General features: G+C 43.0%; 1 pseudogene; it reads left to right on the forward strand.

Annotated features, from left to right (window-relative positions):
* The first annotated feature begins 1,449 nt into the window (after positions 1 to 1,449).
* On the forward strand, positions 1,450 to 3,834 carry LOC139003488 (large ribosomal subunit protein uL15-like; annotated as a pseudogene).
* Positions 3,835 to 10,777: the final 6,943 nt, after the last annotated feature.

Genomic DNA, 10,777 nt, shown 5'->3' on the forward strand with positions numbered 1-10,777 from the left:
TAGTCACTCGCTTCCGGAAAACAGCCCTCAGCCCCTCAACCAGACGGGCCAGGCACCACAGTGGGGACCCCTACCCTGATCCAGGACACCCTTCAGGGCAAACCAGCCGGCACCCACCCATGCACCAGGCCTCTATCCTATATAGTAAAAGGGTAATATGCCTCCCAGCACTGGGATCAGTGGAGCCGTGAGGCCTCCCGGCACTGGGATCAGCGTGACAGGGGGCAGCGCCCAAACCCCCTGATCGCCCTGTGGCTCTGTGTGTGACAGGGGGGAGCTCCCCAATCCCCTGATTGCCCTGCGGCTCTGTGTTTGACAGGGTGCGGCACCCCAACCCCCCCCCCCCCCCACAGGCCCTGCTCTGTGTGTGACAGGGTAGAGCCATAACCTCTCCATCAGCCCTGCCCCGAGTGTGACAGTGGTGGCGCCCCAACCCCCCTCCATGGGCCTTGCTCTGTGTGTGACAGGGTAGAGCCATAACCTCCCCATTGGCCCTGCCCTGAGTGTGACAGGGTGCAGCGCCCCAACTCCCTTATCCGCCCTGCTCTGTGTGTGACAGGTGGCGGTGCCTCAACTCCCCTATCGGCCCTACTCTGTGAGTGACAGGGGGGAGCTCCTCAACCCCCTGATGGGCCCTGCTCTGTGCGTGACAGGGGGTGGCGCTGCAACCTCCCCATCAACCCTGCCTTGAGTGTGACAGGGGGCGGTGCCCCAACCCCCCAATCGGCCCCCTACCCTGAGCGTGACTGAGGGTGGCATCGCAACCTCCCAATCCACCCTGCTCTGTGCATGACAGGGGACGGCGCCCCAACTCCCCAATCGGCCCTGCTCTGAGCCTGACCAGGGGCTGCACCTAGGGATTGGGCCTGCCCTCTGCCACCCGGAAGCAGGCCTAAGCCAGCAGGTCATTATCTCCCGAGGGGTACCAGACTGCGAGAGGGCACAGGCCGGGCTGGGCCCCCCCGCCCCCGAGTACACAAATTTTTGTGCACCGGGCCTCTAGTCTATATAATAAAAGCCTAAGCGACCTTTACGGCGGAATGACCAGAATGACTGGTCGCTCTGATGCACACTGACAACCAGGAGGCAGATGCTCAATGCAGGAGCTGCCCCGTGGTGGTCAATGTGCTCCCACAGGGGGAGCACTGCTCAACCAGAAGTTGGGCTCACAGCTGGTGAGTGCCTCTCCTGCCTCCACAGCAGCGCTAAGGAGCAGTGAGCTGAGCGGTAAGGAACATCTAGCAGGCAGGCAGTAAGGAGCAATGGGTACTGGACTGAGAGAGGGATGTCCACCTGCCAGCTTAGGCCCGATCCCTGGGGGTCTCGGACTGCAAGAGGGCACAGGCTGGGCTGAGGGATCCCCCCACCCCCCGAGTGCATGAATATCGTACACCAAGCTTCTAGGCCTATGTAATAAAAGTGTAATATGCAAATCAATCAAACGGCAGGATGACCATTCGGCAGGGGGCAGGGCCAGTGAGCAGGTAGCACCAGGCCAGCCAAGGCTCGTGCCAGCGGGCAGAGGGAGGGGATGGCAATGGGGGCAGAGGGGTGATGGGGAAAGAAAGGGGGGACCACCCAGAGGGAGACCACCGGTGATGGCGGCAGGGGGCAGGGCTAGCCGCTCACCAGCTGGCACCATCCTCTGATCGGCCTCCCCATGGAGAGCTGGCCTAAGCCATCAGTCAGACATCCCCTGAGGGCTCCAGGACTGTGAGAGGGCACCGGCCGAGCTGAGGGACCCCTCCTGTGCACAAATTTTCATGCACCGAGCCTCTAGTAAGATAATAAATTTGTATTGCTTTAAGTTTGTGGTAATTTTTATCATGACAATAGGAAAGTAATGCACTACCCCCTTCAACCATCCTTTTTTCCCTTCAAGCATGGAATGTCTGCAATGCTCTTGCTCATGCTTATGCCTAGGACAGTGACGGTAAACCTTTTGAGCTCGGTGTGTCAGCATTTTGAAAAACCCTAACTTAACTCTGGTGCCGTGTCACATATAGAAATTTTTTTATATTTGCAACCATAGTAAAACAAAGATTTATATTTTTGATATTTATTTTATATATTTAAATGCCATTTACAAAAGAAAAATCAACCAAAAAAATTAGTTCGAGTGTCACCTCTGACACGGGTGTCATAGGTTCACCATCACTGGTCTAGGATGTTCTATCCAATGACCTACTCATCTTTCAAGCCTCAGCCTAAATAATACCTTGAATTTAAAATCATTCACAATTCTACCTCCCGTTCAACTTTCAGAAGTTACAGTAATAACCTTTTCTCAATACAAAGCACCCTCCTGCTATTTAGCACTTAATCCATTCTTGTATTAGTCAGTTATTTCCCTTGACTTTATTATATTGGAAACTCCAAACAGAAACTGTTATTTACAGAAAACCCATAATAGGTTCCCAATAAATATTTTCAATTGAGATTTCCTGTTGCTCCAAACATTTGTTGGTGTCAATATTCTGGATTTTGGCCTTCTAATAGGGATGTAGTGGTAACTCATTGTTTCTTTAATCTATATTTCCTAGTGACATATAGAATATCTTTTTATATGCTTATTTGTCATCCATACATCTTCTTTGGTGAGGTATCTGTTCAGATCCTTTGTCCACTTTTTAATCAAGCTGTTTGTTTTCTTCTTGACCTTTAAAGAGTTTTTTGCATATTTTGGATAACAGCCCTTTATCAGGTATGTCTTTTGCAAATATTTTCTTCAAGTCTGTGGCTTGTCTTCTCATTCTCTTGACAGAATTTTTAAAATGAAAACTTGAAGGGAACCTAAAATGGTGTGTGTTAATGGAAAGAGGGAAGGTTCTCTAATCTCCCACAAAGTTTTGACATTTATATGTACGGGCATCTTCCTGAAGGTTGCAGCAGTGGAAATAGCCAAGTATTTGATGTCAAAAGACATGTTTCAATAATAACTAAGACATTTACTAGTTAGGAATTTTTTGGTTACAAGTAAAGAAGTCCAAACCTACTTAAACAAAACAAGGAATTTACTGACTCACTGAACTTGAAAATTCAAGAGTTGATCTGGCCGACTTCAGGCATAGCTATATCTGTTTCCTCAAATAAAATCAGAATGTCTTGCCCTGGCCAGCGTTGCTCAGTGGTTAGAGCGTCAGCTCACCACTTTCTCCACCTCTCTCCCTCTCTCCCTTCTCTCCTCTCCTCTCTTCTCTTCTCTCTCTCTCTCTCGCTCCCCCCCACTAGGAATTCCCCTTTATTAGCTTTACTGTAGCAGTTCTCTCTGGAAAATAGCTCCAAGGTTTCATGTTCCTTACATCTCTCAAGTGAAGCCAACTCACTCCTAGAATTAATTTATCTCTCTCTTTAAAAATAAAAACTCACTCTTGCATCTTGGCCACCAACATGCATCCAGACTGAGGAAGACTCGGAAACTTGGGGCCACGTGAGCCACGGCCACGGTCCCATCGACAAGCACAGGAAGCACCGGGAAGGCCAAGGTAATGCTGGTGACCTGCATCATCACAGAATCAACTTCGACAAATATCACCCAGGTTACTTTGGGAAGGTTGGGATGAGACATTACCACTTAAAGAGTAACCAGAGCTTTTGCCCAACTGTCAACCTTGATAAACTTCGGACTTTGGTCAGTGAGCAGATACAGGTAAATGCTACCAAAACAAGACTGGAGCTGCTCCTATCGTTGATGTGGTGCAATCAGGCTACTACAGAGTCCTGGGGAAGGGAAAGCTCCCAAAGCAGCCTCACACTGAGAAGGCCAAGCTCTTCAGCAGAAGAGCTGAGGAGAGGATTAAGGGTGTTGGCAGGGCCTGTGTCCTGGTAGCTTGAAGCCACCTGGAGGGAAGTTCATAGAATGTCCGCAAGTGAAAAATCAATCAATAAAAATAACTCAAAATATTTGGATCACATAGCCACCGGTATAGCAGTCTCTGCATCCAGGGGATGTAGAGAGTTCTCATGAGCCAGTGTGGGTCACATGTTAACACAGGGAGGCAGAGTCTCTTAACCGACAGTCCTGCTAGGAGTTATATAAAACCACAGGGCAGTTTCTTAAAGGAAAATCAGAGTCCTGTTACCAAAAGGAGGAAGGAAATTGTCCCAACCAAAGCAACAGATGTCAACTGTATCAGTTATGAGATTTTAGTCGAGCCCCTTACTCTCTTTGAGCCGCTGTTTTTTCCATCGGTAAATGAGGCATAAAACCAGACCCATCACTTGACATAGTTCTTGTGAGAATCAAATACTCGATAGAACATTTGAAGATTTGTAAGCTGTGAGGAACCATTGCAAACAATAACAGTCCCCAAGTACTTACTATGTGCCAGAAGAAATATTATTTCTGTTATTAGTGCCTTGATTTCATGTATTCACCAACCTCACTGATGTTTGAAGGGGTTCAGAACAGGCATTTTGGTATGTGAATTATTTTGAGCTGAAAGCAATTGAGATGAGGGTTCATGGAAACTTTTACCTCTCCTTAAAGAATTTAAATTAGAGGTGTTGCCCACAATAATAATCACCACCAAAAATAGCTTTTTATGACTACTCTATAGGGCAGAGCAAACTTCTAATTACCAATCGTCAGCTCTTCCTGTCATCCTGAAAATGACTCTTCCTTCTGAAGACTCCCAGGTGCCTTATCACACCCTTAACTTGAAAATGCCTCACTTCCCTTTCTGTCCCTGAACCTCTCGTGTATATGGCATCCCCATATGTACACATGTCATTAAATTTCGTTATTTTTTTCCTGTTAATCTGTCTCATGCCAATTATTACAACAGCCAACAGAATCTTAAAAGGTAGAGGAAAGTGTATTCCTACCCTACAGTTGTTTTTTGTTTTTTATTATTTTTAGAGAGAGGAAGGAAGAAGAGAGAAAAACATCATTGTGAGAGAGAAACACTGATCAATTGCCTCTCATATGGACCCGGATGAGGGATCAAACCTGCAACCTGGCATGTGCCCTGGCTGGGAATTGAACCAGTGACCTTTCAGTGCACAGGACAAAACCAACTGAGTCACACCAGCCAGGGCTACAGTTTCTTAACTAGGCTTTAGGCTTCTCAAATAACCTTTCAACCATAATTTATTTCTTAAGTAGAGTTCCATGGTGGGATAAGAGACACTAAAAGGTTTAAATAAATATCAGAGTTTGGAAATTACATGTTTTATTAAAAACTCACTTCTTTTGTACAAATCAGTGTCTTAAAATAAGTTTTTTCTTAGGAGTAAAGTTCCAATGGCTGAGGTGGCAGCTGAAGTACCAGACTTGCAGAGTTAGAAAATCAAGTCCTGAAGTACAGAGACCACCACCACCACCAAGGTTTTATTGACCATCAGTACCACTTTCAATGTTTTGCTTTTATTGGGGGACAGGGGTGGAGAATGAGCTGTCTTACTTTCTTCTTCTTTTAGTATTATAATGTCCGACTCATGATGTTATTCGTGAGTAAACAAATGTTCATAATATTGAGTGGTAATCATTGGAAATATCTGTGCTTCAGGACTATTATTAAAAGTAGTGGCAAAAACTTTATTGATTCAAAGAACTTTACATCTTTACATACTTTTTATTGAATTTAATGGGATTACATTGATTAATAGGTTTCATCTGTATGTTGTATTGTATGTTCACCTCCCATAGTCTAGACTCCTTCCGCCACCATTTATTCCCCCTTTGCCCTCTTCTATCTGCTCACTTCCCCTTCCCTCTGGTAATCACTATGCTGTTGTCTGTGTCTATTTTTTGTTTTGGTTTAGTTTTTGTTTTTTGCTTAAAACCTTCATCTATTTCACCCAGCTTCCCACCCCACCACCCTGACAGCTGTCAGTCTGTTCTCTGTATATATGAGTCTGCTTCTATTTTGATGGCTTAAATATAAATGAAGTAATACCATATTTGTCTTTTTTTTGACTGGCTTATTTCACTTAACATAATACCCTCTAGGTGCATCCTCTCATAGAAGGTAAGATTTCCTTATTTTTCATGGTTGAATGGTATTCCATTGTGTAAATGTACCAAACTTTTGATCCACTCATCTACTGATGGGCACTTGGTCTGCTTCCAAATCTTGACCATTGTAAATAATGCTGCAATGAACATAGGGTTGTATATATTCTTTCAAATCTGGTTTCTGGTTTCTTTGGATATATTCCACAAGTGGAATCTCTGCGTCATAAGACAGTTCCATTTTTAATTTGTAGAGGAAACTTCATACTGCTTCCCACAGTGGCTGCACCGATCTGAATCCTGTCAGCAGTGCACGAGGGTTCCCTTTTCTCCACATCCTTGTCAACACTTGATGTTTGTTAATATATTGATGGTAGCCATTCTGACAGGTATGAGGTGATAATCTCATTGTGGTTTTAATTTGCATGTCTCCAATGATTAGTGACATTGAGCATCTTTTCGTATGTCCATTGGCCATCGGTGTGTTCTTTTTGGAGAAGTATCTATTCAGGTCCTCAGCCCATTTTTAAATTCAATTATTGTGTTTTTGGTGTCGAGTTGCTTGAAGGATTTTATATTTTAAAATTCTTCTTTTCATATGTTTATGGTGGTTCAAAAGACAATTTTTTTTAAAAGCCCTAAACCATAACTTCAGGGTTTTTACAAAATTAATTTGTTCATATTACTGTGTAGATATCAAAAAGGGCACCAACCATTATTGCTTTATTCACTTTCTATGTGATGCAGAAAGTGGGATTTATTTAACTAAAAGGCCTGGTACACAAAATTCGTGCACTTGGGGGGGAGTGTCTCGCCGCCCAACCTGCACCCTCTCACAGTCCGGGAGCCCTCAGGGGATGTCTGACTGATGGCTTAGGCCCGCTCCCTGAAACATCCTTAGTGCTGCTGTGGAGATGGGAGAGGCTCCAGTGGATCAAGTCATTTTAAAATTATTACCCTAGTCTTTGGCCTTCCTATAAATTTCTTGTCAACATCTTTTCAATTATTTAATCAAAGTGCTCTGTCTTTAAAATTAATAATTAACTTACCTTCATCTTAAAGTATTTTTTCTAAACTGTTCATTTAATTTACTAGATGAATTAACATATTTAAAAGAATTAATTTTTATTAATAGCTGTTAAAAACAAGACAACAATCCCAGGAATATGACACAGCCATTAAAAAAAGAAGAAAATCTTACCATCTACAACAACATGGATATGCTGAGTAAATTAAGTCAGACAAAGAAAAAAAAATGCCATATGATTTCCCTTATATATGGAGTCTAAAAATAATTTTAAAAGTCATAAAGAACATTTTGACAGTTGCCAGATGAGAGGGGGGTAAGTGAATGGGTGAAAAATGGGAAGGAATAAGGGGAATGGGTTAAGGAGTATACATTGGTAGTTACAAAACAGTCACAGGGATATAAAGTATAGCACAAGGAATATATCAATAATATTGTAATAACAATGTGTGGTGTCAGATGAGTACTAGATTTATTGGGGTGATCACTTTTTAAGTTATATAAAGGTTTAGTACTATGTTATACACCTGAAACTAATATAATATTGTATGTCAACTGTAAAATATATATATATATATATATATATATATATATATATATATATATATATAAAAGCCTAAGCAACCAGCTGACTGTTCAACCGGCCCACCGGTAGCTATGATGTGCATTGACCGCCAGGGGGCAGATGCTCAACACAAGAGCAGAAACCACAGTCATGGAAACATGGAACAAACTGATGAATCTTAGAGGGAAGAAGGGAGAGGGGAGGGCGGGAAGAGATTAACCAAAGATCTTATATGCATACTAGAGGTCAGGTGCACGGATTCGTTCACCGGTGGGGTACCTCGGCCTGGCCTGTGCCCTCTCACAATCAGGGACGCTTCAGGGGATGTCAAAGAGCCAGTTTTGGCCCAATCCCCTCAGGCCAGGCCGAGGGACCCCACCAGTGCACGAATCCATGCACTGGGCCTCTAGTTGAAAAATAAAAAATTACTCAAAATTAAAAAAAAAAAAAAAAAAAACAGGCCCAAAATGGAGTCAGTTGTGTTAAATTCCATGTCACCAAACAGAGACTGAATTACAGTTCAGCTCTCCCAGAAATGGAATTTTAAATCAGTCAACCAGGAATCACTTGATCAGCACAAGTTATGTAATCTGCCTGACAGACTTCTCCCATCCCCTAAGGAAAGTAACTTTGCAATAATTAACTCACTTCTTTGCCAGTATAAATTCCTTTTTCCTGCTTTCTTCTGCCTATAAAAGTCTTCCACTTTGTACAGCTCCTCAGAGTTCCTTTCTATCTGCCAGATTAGATGCTGCCCAATTCGAACTGATTTTTGCTCAGATAAACTCTTAAAAATCTTATGCCGCTGGGGGGAAGCAAAGTGTGCCAAACCCAAAATGTGGCTTTTTGGGGATGTTAATTATTTTAAGCTGGTTATTGGTACAAACATAAAAGCACAGGAAACACCTTTGCCCTTCCCCTCAAAAGACCTAAAAGAATTGGTAGAGAGCCTGCACCAGGAAGAGAGCTATCATCACAGATAACCACAGTTTAATATGAACTCAGTGTGATAGACAGGGAGGAAGCTAGCAAGGCCCATTTGATCAAAGTCCTCTCTGTGGCCCTTTGTTGAAGATACTCCAGGAAACATTTATTTATCAAACATTTGCTTTTTCATCTCCATGTGAATTGCCTTCCAAACCACACCACTTCCCTTTCTCCTTAGTTCAAGGTGGCATATAAGCCTCAACTGCCAGATCTGTCCTGGCATCTCATATTCTTATGAAATCCTCATATGTACATACTTAATAAAGCTGTTATTTTCTCCTGTTAAATGTCTCCTGTCAATCTGATTGTTAGACTAGCCAGAAGAATTTAGAAGGGTAGAAGGAAAATTATTTTTCCTGCCCCATACCTCAGTTTATCTTTTGATGCAGCTAAAGATTTCAGAAGGCATTTTTCCTTTTAAGGTTTTGGAAAAGTCTCTATTATGTCTTCCTGGGGGAGGGGGAATACACACTAGTGTAATTTACTTGAAGAATAAATATAATCTGTCTATATTTTAGCATAAACCTAGTGGAACTAATTCTTTACCATCAGTGACTACTACATGATTTTGCCAGTCCTGGTTGCCCTAAGACCATTCTTCGACTTTCCCTGATAAGCTCTCTCACAGGGACTGTGTTCCGTGGTCCCTGTATCAGCAGGCTTCCAGCTGGGTTTGACCAGTGGTGAGACTGGAGGCTAGAAGAGTGGAAGGGGGATAGTAAAGAAGAAGGAAGCCTTCCATTTTACTCAGTAAGTGGGTTGGAACCTAAATGTGCTGCCTCCAGAACCAAAGAAATCTATGAGGTGTTGTGTGCCTTCTTGGTGGAAGGAATAACTGCAATAATTTGTCCCTTGCTTTAGAGGGAATGTCCCAGTATACCCAGACTACTGGACTTCTAAAACTTTGAAAAGCCTCTATTATGTATTCCTAGGGGGTGTGTGGGGAGAGGGCGGAAATAGACACTAATTTAATTTATTTGAAGAGAGAATGAGCAGTGATATCTCCCATCCTCTGGAGCATATGTATCTTTCCAAAATCACCAACATGCTTGTTACTCCTTGCCCATCAAGTCTAGAGAAGCCATAAATATAATGAACCAACATTATACTCTGCATCTCCAGGTGGTCCAGATCCCTTTAAACTATATTATGCCAGAGGATGGAAAGTTAACATAGCCCTAGAACAACATAAAGGTATTCTGCTGTGTCTATCCCACGGAACGTAAACTGCTTTGTATTCTCTGTTCTTATCAGGATGAAAAAGAATGCATTCGTCATGCCAACAGACTGTTTCAGAGACCATGATAATCTCTGGCAAGGATACATCTGACACAGCAGACTTCCCCTATTGATCTCTGAATCTGAAAACTGACTCCACTAAAGAAACTGGCATCACAGCCTCTTCTTTGGAGAGCTGCCCTCAGCCTCCTGACCATCCATTCTTGATTTTTTATTTTATAGATTGAGCAACACTCAAAATGCTTATTGGCTGTCCATTCATATTGCCCCGAGACACACCATCTCTTAGCCATCTTCATAGCTCTCTCTGTCAGACTCCCCTGAGGGATCATTCTGCCTAGGATAATTGCACCTACTTTGCTTCTGATGGTTTTAGTCCTACCACTGGTCTCTGTTACTTTTTTTTTAGTAATATATTTTTATTGATTTCATAGAGGAAGGGAGAGGGATAGATAGACAGAGACATCAATGATGAGAGAGAATCACTGATAGGCTGCACCCTACACCAGGGTTGCAGCCATGCGCCCTGACCAGGAATTGAACTGTGACCTCCTGGTTCATAGATCAGTGCTCAACTATTGAGCCACGCCAGCTGGGCCCATTTAACCCATTCCTAAATGTACAGGTCTGTGGCAGTAAGTACATTCACATTGTTGTGCAACCATCATACCTTCCATCTCAACAACACTTTCATCTTCTCCAACTGAAACTCTATACGCAATAAACTCTAACTTCCCACCCTCCCTCTCCCTAGCCCCTGATGATTACATTCTACTTTCTATCTCTATGAATTTGACTACTCCAGCTACCTCATCTAAGTGGAATCATACAATATTTGTCCATTTGTGATTGGATTATTTCACTTAGTATATCTTCAAAGACTATGCTATGTTGTAGCATGTGTCAGAATTTCCTTTCTTTTTGAGGCTGAATAGTATTCCATTACATACATATCCCACATTTTGTTTATTCACTCGTTCATCAATGGACTTTTGGGTTGCTT

Source organism: Myotis yumanensis, unplaced genomic scaffold, assembly GCF_028538775.1.
Source record: "Myotis yumanensis isolate MYYU_CA2020_CCGP unplaced genomic scaffold, mMyoYum1.0.hap1 SCAF_1, whole genome shotgun sequence".
NCBI lineage: Eukaryota > Metazoa > Chordata > Mammalia > Chiroptera > Vespertilionidae > Myotis > Myotis yumanensis.